At 42.7% G+C, this 12,773-nt stretch overlaps 3 non-coding genes across 3 annotated transcripts; all 3 read right to left on the reverse strand.

Annotated features, from left to right (window-relative positions):
* Positions 1–9,965: 9,965 nt before the first annotated feature.
* Positions 9,966–10,041, reverse strand: LOC142662768 (small nucleolar RNA SNORD34). Its single transcript, XR_012850983.1, has one exon. It is a non-coding gene; the product is annotated as a small nucleolar RNA SNORD34 (small nucleolar RNA).
* Positions 10,042–10,190: 149 nt separating this feature from the next.
* On the reverse strand, positions 10,191–10,255 carry LOC142662776 (small nucleolar RNA SNORD50). Its single transcript, XR_012850990.1, has one exon. It is a non-coding gene; the product is annotated as a small nucleolar RNA SNORD50 (small nucleolar RNA).
* Positions 10,256–10,719: 464 nt separating this feature from the next.
* On the reverse strand, positions 10,720–10,808 carry LOC142662770 (small nucleolar RNA SNORD35). The gene has a single exon (XR_012850985.1). It is a non-coding gene; the product is annotated as a small nucleolar RNA SNORD35 (small nucleolar RNA).
* Positions 10,809–12,773: the final 1,965 nt, after the last annotated feature.

Genomic DNA, 12,773 nt, shown 5'->3' on the forward strand with positions numbered 1-12,773 from the left:
AGAGGAATGGAACTAATTTTCAGTCGCAGAAACTTCTTCAACAAAACCTGCCAAGTTTGACTGCAACCCTTTTAAACCCTCAAAATGTGCTTTTACAGCTGCTGTTTGACATTGAGTACTAAACACAGAAATATGAGCCCTAAAAGTATATAAGTCTATACTAAAAATCATAAAACACTGAAAATTGACAGTTAAATGACGAAGAGAGTTTAAGCATACAAAAACCATGATTTTATTAAGACATATCTTAAAAGTTACAATAGCATTAAAAAGGGGAATCACATATAGTCCACACAGACAAACAGATATATTTGTCCAGCAAGGTAAGGGTACAGTGTAAAGGCAGAATGGCAAAAGGTAAAAGAGAAACGGGTAAGATCAAATGCAGAGGAACAATGGGGTAACCAGTACAAATTTGTTTCACCCTCGTACATGTTCTCTTGGATCCTCTTTTGCAGACTATTTACAATGTATCAATCCATGGCATAGGTGTTATTGCCAGTAGCCCACTCAGTATACGTCTGTCTGTGTGGACTATTTTTGATAACCCTTCTTTTTATGATTGTGTTGTAACTTTTAAGATGTCTCAATAAAATCATGAATTTTTTTTTATACGCTTGAACTCTCTTGGTCGTTTAAGGGTATGTGCACACGGTAGCAGGCTTTTACGTCTGAAAAGACAGCCTGTTTTCAGGAGAAAACAGCTGCCTTGTTTCAGTCGTAAATGCTCCTCCTCGCATTTTGCGAAGCTTCTCTGACAGCCGTAAATTTTGAGCTGCTCTTCATTGAGTTCAATGAAGAACGGCTCAAATTACGTCTGAAAGAAGTGTCCTGCATATAATATATATAAGTGTCCTGCACTTCTTTTGACGAGGCAGTCATTTTACGCGTCATCGTTTGACAGCTGTCAAACGACGACACGTAAATGACAGGTTGTCTGCACAGTACGTCGGCAAACCCATTCAAATGAATGGGCAGATGTTTGCCGACGTATTGTAGCCCTATTTTCAGACGTAAAACGAGGCATAATACGCCTCGTTTAAGTCTGAAAATAGGTCGTGTGAACCCAGCCTTAGGCCGGATTCACACGAGCGTTGCGTTTTTGCGCGCGCAAACAACGCAGCGTTTTGCGCGCGCAAACACTATTTGACAGCTGCGTGTGTCATCCGTGTCTGATGCGCGGCTGCGTGATTTTCGCGCAGCCGGCATCATAGAGATGAGGCTTGTCGACGCCCGTCACTGTCCAAGGTGCTGAAAGAGCAAAATCTTACAGCACCCTCGACAGTGAATGCCGAACACAACAGCAAAAACCCTGTTAAAAAAAAGATAAAGTTCCTACTTACCGAGAACTTCCCGGCCGTTGCCTTGGTGACGCGTCCTTGGTGACGCGTCCTTGGTGACGCGCCTCTCTTGACATCGAGCCCCACCTCCCTGGATGACGCGGCAGTCCAAGTGACCGCTGCAGCCTGTGATTGGCTGCAGCCTGTGCTTGGCCTGTGATTGGCTGGAGCTGTCACTTGAACTGAAGTGTCATCCCGGGAGGTCGGACTGCAGGAAGGAGACAGGAATAATCGGTAAGTTAGAACTTCGGTTTTTTTTACAGGTTCATGTATTTTGGGATCGCAAGTCACTGTCCATGGTGCTGAAACAGTTTAACTCTTTCAGCACCATGCACAGTGAATGTCTCCCGACGTCGCGGACCGGAATTTTTTTTGCCGGGTTCGGGCAAAACGAGTTTGGCCGAACCCGGTGAAGTTAGCTTCGGTTGTCGGGGTTCGCTAATCGCAAAGACACTCCGTTCGGATGTTCGGAAACAGAAAAGCACGTGGTGCTTTTCTGTTTACATTCATCCTTTTAACAGCTGTTGCGCAAACACGCAGTTCGCACGGAAGTGCTTCCGTGCGACATGCGTGGTTTTCACGCACCCATTGACTTCAATGGGTGCGTGATGCGTTGAAAACGCAGAATCAACGGACATGTCGTGAGTTTTTTGCAACGGAGCAACGCTGCGCAAAAAACGCTGCCATGTCTGCACGGCCCCATTGTCTAATATAGCTACGGGCAACGCACGTGAAAATCACGCGCGTTGCACGCGCGTATTTTACGTTCGTCTGAATAAGCCCTTACACTCAATTTTCTGTGTTTTTTATTGACATTGAGTGCTGCTGCTTCGCTTACCTGTAACCAGAATACCCAGGTCCTTATCTTGTTCCGTTATCCCCAGTTTTATTCCATTTAATGTATATGAATAAATGCTATTATTGCGTCCTAAGTGCATTACATTAGATTTATCAACATTAAAATGCATCTGCCATGTTTTTGCCCATGCTGCTAGCTTATCTATGTCTTCCTTTTAATATTTTACAATCAAGCTACAATCCTACATAGGTTTGTATCAACCGCAAAAACTCACACATTGTTATAAATCCCATCCACAAGGTCGTGAATAAAGAGATTAAAAAGAATTGGTCTTAACACAGATACATGTGGTACCTCACTGCTGACTTCAGCTCATTTTTGATATGTACCAATTACAATGACTGTTTTTTTGTCTCTTAAAGGGGTTTTCCCACTAAGGACATTTATCACCTATCCACAGGATAGGTGATAAATGTAAGCTTGCTGGGGGCCCTACTACTACCGAGACCACCTCCGATCTCTAGAATGAGGGGTCCTGACCCCCGTTCCACATCACTACTTGATTGCAGCAAGGAGGATTTTGAATGGAGGTCACACGCATGCGTGCGTGTTACCACTTCATGAGCAGCAGCGAAAAAACGTGACCACCGCTTCATTCAAAAGCCTCCCCACTGCAATTGTGCAGTGAGGAGGGATGGGTACCCTGTTCTAGAAATCTGTGGGGGTTCCAGTGGTAGACCCCCTCAGCGATCATACATTTATCACATATGCTGTGGATAAGTGACAAATAACCTTCATGGGAAAATAAACGCCACTTTGTGGGAATACGTTTGTAATGCTTTTACTTATCTGAGCGTTTTTTTTTGTGAGATCGTACTTTGTTAGTGGTATATTTTGGTCGATATATTCTCTGTAAAAACCAAAAATTGGATTGAACATTTAGAAAAATGCACATTTTTGAAGATTTTAATTACTCTGCTTGCAAAGGCAGATGATCCTATCACACACAATAGTTCATTAACCATATTAAACATTTTACCACGTGTCTACTTCTTGTTGGCATAATTTTTTAAATGTCCTTTTTATTTTGTTTAGGGTGGTAGAAGACTTAGAAGTTAAGCAGCAATTTTTAAAATTTTAAAGCCAATTTCCAAAACAGAATTTCTTGGCCTATAAATGAGTAAGCCCCCACAAATTACCCCATTTTAAAAACTGCACCCCTTTAAGTTTTCAAAACCGTTTTTTTGGAAGTTTGTTAGTCCTATAGGTACTTCACACAAACTAATGCGTACTGTAATAATTCATACTTTGTTTAGCAGATATATAATTTATCCCCGTTTGACAGCTGTCAAACGACGACGCGTAAATGACAGGTTGTCGGCACAGTACGTCGGCAAACCCATTCAAATGAATGGGCATATGTTTGCCGACGTATTGGAGCCTTATTTTCAGGCGTAAATCGAGGCATAATACGCCTCGTTTACGCCTGAAAATAGGTCGTGTGAACCCAGCCTTACACTGCAGTTGTTGTTAGAGAAACACAACAAACCCTGATTCTGCAGTTTTTAGAAATAGCCCATGTGTCCCCAGTTGCTACTCTATTTAACCCCTTAATGACCCAAGCTATTTAAGTTTTTCCATCTCATTCAAAGAGCTATAAAAAATTATTTTTGCGTCGACGTAGCTGTATATGATCTTGTTTCTTTGCAGGACAAGTTGTATTTTTTATTAGCACCATTTTGGGGTTCATATAATTTATTGATTAACTTAACTTTTTTTGGCGGGGGATTAGAAGAACCACAATTTCGCCACACTTTTAGCGTCCTAAATTTACCGTGTGGTATAACACTAAGTGTATTCATTTGATTGTTACGACTGTAACGATACGATACCAAATTTATATAGCTTTTGTATGTTGTTTTTTTATTACTTTTACACAGTAAAAACACTTTTTTTTTTTAATTTGTTTTTGTCTCCATATCTCATATTTTTCTGTCTGCAGCTGTATGAGGGCTCTTTTTGCGGGACAACTTGTAGTTTTTATTGGTATCGTATTGGAGTAGATGCGACTTTATCATTTTTTTTATGGCAGTATTCACAGAAAACAGCAATTTTTGCATTGTTTTTTTTTTTTTTTATGACGGTGCGGGGTAAATAATGTAATAACTTTATAGTTGGGGTCGTTACAGGTGCAGCAATACCAAATATATGTAGCTTTTTTACTTTTTTCAAATAAAGCATTCTGTAGAGAGAAAGTGGGTTTTTCATTATTTATTTTTTTATTAACCCCTTTTTTTTTTTACTAGTCCCACTAGGGGACTTCAATATGCGATCGTCCGATCGATTTTATAATACACTGCAATACAAAACTATTGCAGTGTATTAGTGCCTGTCTGTGTAAAACGGACAGGCATCTCTTAGGCCATGGCCTAGCAGGCATAACCAGTGGCAGACCTGGGGGCCTTTATTAGGCCCCCCCAGCTGCCATAGAAGACACCGACACTCTGCGATCACACGCAGGGTGCCGGTGGGGTGAGAGAGGAGACTCCCTCCCTCCCTCTCTCTCTCTCTCTCTCCAAAACCACTCAGACGTGGCGCTCGCTATTGAGCGTGGCATCTGAGTGGTTAAACAGGGGATATTGATATCGATCCCACCTGTTAGAGCAGAGATGCTCCTAGTCCTTAGCTACCCCTGAGAGCAGGGAGATTTAACAGCTCCCTGCTCTACTTATTTATTCTGAGGCAGCGCCATAAAAAGACAATTGCATCGGCATAAAGCCCGTTAGTGGCCGCTGTAAAAACACTAATGGGTGGTCACTAACTGGTTAAAGAAAGGATTAGGCCATATGCACATGACCGTAAAAAATCTCTGTAATATGGTCCATAGTTACAGACCCACTCTGATCCATCGGCCCGCTGACACTTTTTCGTACCGCTACGGATAGGTATCTGTGCCGTAGAACTGTACCGCAAAAGATAGAACATGTCATCTCTTGCGTTTTACAGGCTGTGCTCCCATACTTTTGTATGGGAGCACGTGGCGAAAATCTGGGCAGCTGTCTGTGGCCGTGTCTGCAATTGTGGCCCATGATTACGGGCACTACCATGTGCTTCAGGCCTTAAAAAATGAAAACGCTTCTTCTGGATTTTGGTGCCTCCAGGTGACAAATAGCGATTCTGGGCTTTAGAATTTTTTCTTTATACGGTGTACACCGTGCAGGTTAAATAATGATATATTGTAGTAGTTTACGCTTTTACGGATGCAGCGATACTGTATTTTTACAAACAAAAATTGTACACTATGTTCTAGGGGAAAAATTATTTTTTTGAACGTTTAAACTATTACATAAAAAAAAACAACTTATTTTACTTGCACGATATACTGCAATACTTAAGCCACGCTTAATAGAAGCACAAAGATGGCGGACCTGGGGGCCTTCATTAGGCCCACAGGCAACCATCTCCAGCCCACAATTGCATTGTGGGGGTTGCGATGAGCTGCTAGAGGGGGTCACCCCCCTCTTTGTAACAATTTAAATGCTGCGGTCGCTATTTAATGGGTTAAACTAGCAGGATTGCGCTCGAGTGCGATCCCGCTCGTTACTGTGAAGAGTCGGCTGTAACATACAGCCGACACCTGCATCGCATGGAACGGGTTCACTCCGTGAGCCCGTTCCATATTTCCCCTACCTGGCTATGACCTATGTATGTCGAGTGTCAGGAAGGGGTTAAAGACCGCTCTCTAATTATACCATGTCTCCCAGTTTAAGAAACACCCCCTGTGGCCTTAGTCTGGACATATGACAGGGCTCGAGTGAAACACCATGTGCATTTGAGGCCTAATTTGGTGATGTGCAGAGTATTGGATCACAATGGCAGAGGGTCTGAGATCAAATAGAAGCCCCTGATGAGTGACCTCATTTTAGATACTACACTCCTTAATGCAGGGGTGGAGTGAGCATTTTGACCCCACAGGTGTCTTCTCAATATTGCACAGCAGATGGTAGAACGTGAACATTGCATTTTTTTGGTTTTCGGCTATGCCATTTCAGTGCACAATTTATGCCCAGCTTGTGCCTCTGGGGGCACACACTATAAGTTATACAGGTTCCCCCAGGTATTGAAATGTAGTATGTGGCTGTAAACTGCTGTTTGGGCACACTAGGTCTTAGGAGGGAAGGCGCTACATTTGGTGTGAACATATTTTGCATGGTAGCTTTGTTTGGGGCACATTTTTGCAAGGCATAATATGGGTGGTATGATAGGACAAAAACAATCCATGTGTGATATGCTTTGAAGAAATCCTTTATGCACAGGTCAGTGTCGCACTGATGTGGCTATTATCCCTTTTGGAACACCATGCACCTTCCCTTTATTTTGGGGAACTTTGCAGGGAAAGCGTTGCCTCACTTCAAGATGTGCTTGGGCCTGCCCATCCCTAGTTTCCATTTAAGCGCTTATTTTGTGACGAGCTCTGTTTATTGGTACATGCCACATTTATCACTTATTCCATTTTTCAGGGGCATCCACCATGCTCTATAAATTACATTACAACTCTATTCTACAGCTCAATACAAACTTACTTTCTGGTTGCCCAAGCAGTGAGGGCTGTTTGTGAGATGGGCTGTTATTTCTGTAACACAACTTTGATTTATAGACTAGGACCAAAACCACAATTCTGGTGTTTTTACAGCATTCACTAGTTATAGTTAAAGTTTTGGGTTGTTACTGATGAAGCAATAGGAATGTATTGCTTCGTTTCAATAAAAGACTAAGGCTGGGTTTAGTTTTTTTTTTTGCAGGTGTAAATTCTGCCTCAAAATTCCATTTGGAAGTTTGAGGCAGATTTCCTCTCCCTGCATGCTGATTTTCACCTGCAGCCATTGAGCACCACAGGCATAAAAATAGGCTCTTTCTGCCTCCCATTGATGTCAATGGGAGCTCAGAGGGGTAAACGCCCAAAGACCAGGCATGTCCCCTTCTCCCGTGAGACGGTTTTACCGCTCGTGGGAAAGAGACGCCTCCCATTGAAATCAATGGGAGGCATTTTCAGGCCGTTTGACAGCAGTTTCCATGTAAAAAAAACTTGTGTTAACCCAGCCTAAGGGCGCTCATAAACTGGTGAGAGCCTCTACCTAATCTGATGTGTTTTAGTGTAGGTAAGTGGTTATTTTGAAAATCAATTGAGCAAGTTGACCTTTTAGATTTATGCTGATTACTTAAAGGGATGGTCCAACTTCTGATGACCTATCCACCGGATAGGTCATCAGTGCAGGTCGGACCCCACACCAATAAGCTGCTCCAGTGGCCTATGGGCACCAGATGTGGCATATAATGCCATGTACAGAGCCTGGAAGCAGTTTGCTCCCTACATAGCTGCCATGCTGCAGAACTTCTATTCACTTGAATAGGAGCAGAGCTGCAGCTCAGCCGCTGTTCTGTGGCCAGAGCCAACTGCTTCTGGTTTGTAGGTCCGGTGCACAGCGGCATCAGACCAGCTGATCTGTGTGGGGCCCAGGTGTCAACTCCTGCAGATAATGTACTGATGACCTCTGGTGTATAAGTCATTAGAAGCTGGAATACCCCTTTAATGACCAACTGGGCACTTAACTTCCACAAATTGGGTTGCAAAGTGTAGGACACTGACCAATCAGCATCATACACATCATTCCAACCCAGCCTTTCACTGCAGCGAGATCTGACTGTTACAGGACTTCCTCCCACAGGTCCTTCACCAGAGCAATGGCAGAGCCAACAGACCTCACCTCCAGCTGTGCCAGGACATTTATCCAAATCAGCAGCGGATGGAGGCTAGGTCTGTTCAGTTTTCCATGGCTCCAATGAAGAACCTGTGGGAGGAAGCCCTATCACAGCGTGATCGGCATAAATGGAGAAGTGCATGATGCTGAGGGGTCAGTCACACACTTCTTTACAACACCCACTTAGTAAAAAGTTAAATGCCCAGTTGGTAATCACCTTGTTAGCATAAATCTAAAAAAAATTTCATAACTTGCTCAAAAATGATAGTTTAAAAAAACAACGACCAGTTACAGCACCAATCAGATTAGGTAGGCGATAAGGCACTTAAACTGGTGACACCGAGCCTCTAAGGGTGAAGAAGAGTTGCTGGTTTAAAGTCACTGGAGTTCACCAATTCTCGACCCACGTGCTTACATTCTCATTTTCTGCAACTGTAGCTTTAGTACGAGGCAGTTTCGATTTTGCAAAATAATGTGACACTACCAGATATCACATCAGTTGCATCACCAACAATCAGATTTGCACTACTCTCCAAAGCAATTGAGCATGTTTGTTAGACAAAACCAGTTTATGAATCCATGGATGGCTATTATTTTTAGTCACTACACACCTTTGCAGCTTATCTACAAACCTGCAAATGATTTTACATACAACAGATGTCAAACTCACTGGACAGTAGTTTTATGGTTCCTCCTCACCCTTAAATTGCAGCCATCCTTTAAATCTTGAGGCACTGATCCTCAGGCTGAGTTCACACCACAGATATCACCCTTTGCCTTACAGAGTACTCACCATAGAAAAATGTGACTTGCATACCTAACAGAGCCTAAAATGCCACAATAGTCTGGTTATTTACTAATCTGTCACTTTTAAACGAGCACCATCATTAGCCACCAGAGGTTGGGTGGAGGGATTTTAATCTTATGCCATAATGACGACCCAGAGCATTTATAGGTAGCCAATCCAAAGCCATGTTAAACCACATTTGAACATGTTCAGGGCCAGTCAAACCCGATTTCACCCCAGTGAAGAGCTGTTCATGCCACTACAGGGCCACCAGCAATTACTGCTAGAAACAGCTACTGACATTACAAAAAACAAACCATTCAACCAGGCATTAGAGAGCCTGAGACTAATCACAAGGTGAGAAACACTTGCCAGAACAGCAGACCATTTGGCTGCATTATTAATGGAATTGCCAGGTTTGAGACTTTTAGCAAAGTTAGAGGCTGCCACCAGTTGAATACTTCCCATCTCCTGGCTAATCTAATAAACTCTGTTGTAGATAGCTACTGGGTTTTTATTTGAAAAACATTGTGACAATTCTGATCATTTTTACATTTACGCAAACTATTTGTAAAAGCCCAACTGGGCATACTTTGAGTTTCACCAGATGGGCACTGTAAAGTGTATGACCAGCATCATACACTTCTTCATTCAAGCAGTTATGCGATCTCCACTACAACCGCAAGATCACGGCTGGGACGTCACTTACTCCCAGTTCCTTCACCGGAGTGAGAGAATGACCAGACATTGGTTAAAGCAATTGCAGGACTGCCATCCTCAACAGCAGCAGCACTGGCACAGCTGGAGCCAGTGTCTGGTCACTCAGATGAAGGAACTGCAGAAATAAGATGTCAGTGGAGATACAAAAAAAATTGCATAAACGTATACAAATCAGCTGTCACTAAATGTTTTTCAAAACCAGTAGTTATCTACAGCAAAGTGTATTAGATTAGGTAGGAGATAAAGTATTAAACTGGTGACAGACATGTTAAACAAGCATTCCAATTTTTCCCCATTGTGGCCTATGGAACAGCAAATATGGAGTGATTCACTCCTTTTGAGAAAAGCCAGACATCTGATATTTCATTAGTTTTATTAAATCAGATCAAACAAAATATTCTGCATGCAAGGAATTCCGCTGCACCATCCACATGCCAGTGTCCTTGTAGACTAGTGGTAGGGACCAGATAGCTGGGAATATTCTCCATTCCATATCCCTAGGGAAGAAAGTAAAAATTAAGATTCTACCACCAGCAGGATGTTACTAGCAGAGGAATATCATCTGTCTCAGTGTGTAAGAATGTTCTCACTGGAAATCAAACAATGTAGGTAAAATACAAAGCATCATTGACAGGTTTCTATTGTGGAGACAGTCAAGAGCTGCAACTTACCAGACAAGAGGCTGGCGAAAGCTCAATCCTTGTAACACTGGAAAAATAAAACAGACATCAGTAACCAATGCAAAAACCTAAAAAAACAAAACAGGAAACTTAGGGAAAAGTATGAACTCAGCAGTCAGATCCATTAGTGTCATCATACACTCAGGTTTGGTATAGACTCATCATAGTTCAGCTACATTACAGATTCATGGCCGGCTATAAAGAAATATGCCAGTGTTCTTGTCTAGACTTTATTGTAGGGTCAGACAGTCTGGTACCCAGAAAGCACTTGATCCTTTGGCATATGGTGCAGTTAACTGACATGCAATACTAAACTTCATACACAGTGCTTTGGCTCATGAAGGGAGATACCTATACACCAATTTGGATAGAAGAGTTGTCCAGATGGGACTATCCCATTAAAGAGGCACATGAAGTCAGTTCTCACCAGCTACTGTGCAGTGGCCCCCGCTACCATTACAACCTAAAGTGAACAGTTACTACAGTACAACATACCTAGAACAGCCAGCAGCCACCTGTCTCTGGAACAAGTCCCATCTCAGAAGTTGCTGGACTTTTACTAGCTCCAGTACCTAAAGTGAGGTCAAAACGCAATTAGCATTCAACTACAGTTTCAAACACTCCTTAGGCTACTGAATAGGCATCAGCAAAGCCATTAGGCATTATCGTCAGAGCCTCTTGAGTGAGACTTGGAAGACCATCGTGAGAAAAACATCATTTGCACTGCGTAGTTCTGCCCCAGCACAGCACCCTTATATAAACCAGACATCCCAGAATTACCTTTGAAAGCTCTTCCATTCACAACCTCTTCCAGGAGTCTATGGGAGGTAAATAAGGTGATTATTTTGTGGAGATGTAGCATTAGTACACAATCTAGCAGACATTACTTCTGAGATCAAAGCAGTTAGAGGATCTGTCACTAGTTTAGTAATGCCCCATCTCCTAACTACTCTAATAGGCGCAGTCACGGATATTGCTAGAGAAAGTGGTGTCCCAAAACTTAAAGAGGCTCTGTCACCAGATTTTGCAACCCCTATCTGCTATTGCAGCAGATAGGCGCTGCAATGTAGATTACAGTAACGTTTGTATTTTTAAAAAACGAGCATTTTTGGCCAAGTTATGACCATTTTTGTAGTTCTGCAAATGAGGCTTGCAAAAGTCCAAGTGGGTGTGTATTATGTGCGTACATCGGGGCGTTTTTAATACTTTCACTAGCTGGGCGCTCTGATGAGAAGTAACATCCTCTTCTCTTCAGAACGCCCAGCTTGTGACAGTGCAGATCTGTGACGTCACTCACAGGTCCTGCATCGTGACGGCCACATCGGCACCAGAGGCTACAGTTGATTCTGCAGCAGCATCAGCAGGTAAGATCGACTTACCTGCAAACGCTGATGCTGCTGCAGAATCAACTGTAGCCTCTGGTGCCGTCACGATGCAGGACCTGTGAGTGACGTCACAGATCTGCACTGTCAGAAGCTGGGCGTTCTGAAGAGAAGAGGATGTTACTTCTCTTCAGAGCACCCAGCTAGTAAAAGTATTAAAAACGCCCCGATGTACGCACATAATACACACCCACTTGGACTTTTGCAAGCCTCATTTGCATAACTACAAAAATGGTCATAACTTGGCCAAAAATGCTCGTTTTTTAAAAATAAAAACGTTACTGTAATCTACATTGCAGCGCCTATCTGCTGCAATAGCAGATAGGGGTTGCAAAATCTGGTGACAGAGCCTCTTTAAGTTATAAGCCTGTCTAAATATGAAAATGAGGCTATACTTGCCAAGTAGGTGTCAACACCGGTGGTTCTCCTGAGGTGGAGCTACCTCACAGCTTCTGACGCTGTCCTATCAGCATGAAGCTGCTTCACACAGTGTGAGAGACTGAGGCTGGAGGGAAGGGGTGGATCACTTCAAATGGCCATATCTCCAGCTGTGGACCACCTAGAATATAGTTAGAATATAAAGAGATTCTAATCTTTCATATGGCACCAGGATCAGTTTTAGCTTTGAAACTGGAGACCACCAGTTCAAAACAGTCAGGAATGGAAGCTGTAGAATATATGACGACAGACCTGTATGACGCCGATTGGACAGTTATACAGAAATTACACTGCCCAGAGTAAGGAAGAGTCACCTCCCATTCGGCAAGTACAACATATTTAGAAAAATGCACATAACTATGCAAATAAAGGTTTTTGATGCCAATTAGTGTAATTTTATCCAGAGTGCCCATTAGTGAGAAGGTAGGGAAATAAACTAGCGACAGATATACTTTAAAAGGCATCTCTAAAAAAAGCAACATTTCTAAATAGAAGCCGGATTAAATAGTCCCTTGGCTACAAAGTGGACATGTACAAGATTTAAGGGGGGGGGGGGTGGTTGGTTAGCAAAGGCCAATTACCAGGTTAGGTAATAAAGGTCTTCCTGCTGGAGTGAGTCACTACTGATCTCTAAGGGACCCCAAGTTCCAGGTTTCTCCTGACAATGAGTATCAAGCAGTGGTTAGAGGCTGTCACCAGATTATAAGTGCCCTATCTCCTACATAATCTGATCGGCGCTGTAATGTAGATTAGTGGTTTTTATTTTGAAAACCAATCCTATTTGAGCAAGTTATAAACAATTTTAGATTTATGCTAGTTTCTTAATGCCCAACTGGGCGTTTAACTTTTTACCAAGTGGGCGTTGTAA

The sequence above is a fragment of the Rhinoderma darwinii genome, chromosome 10 (assembly GCF_050947455.1).
Source record: "Rhinoderma darwinii isolate aRhiDar2 chromosome 10, aRhiDar2.hap1, whole genome shotgun sequence".
NCBI classification, from domain to species: domain Eukaryota; kingdom Metazoa; phylum Chordata; class Amphibia; order Anura; family Rhinodermatidae; genus Rhinoderma; species Rhinoderma darwinii.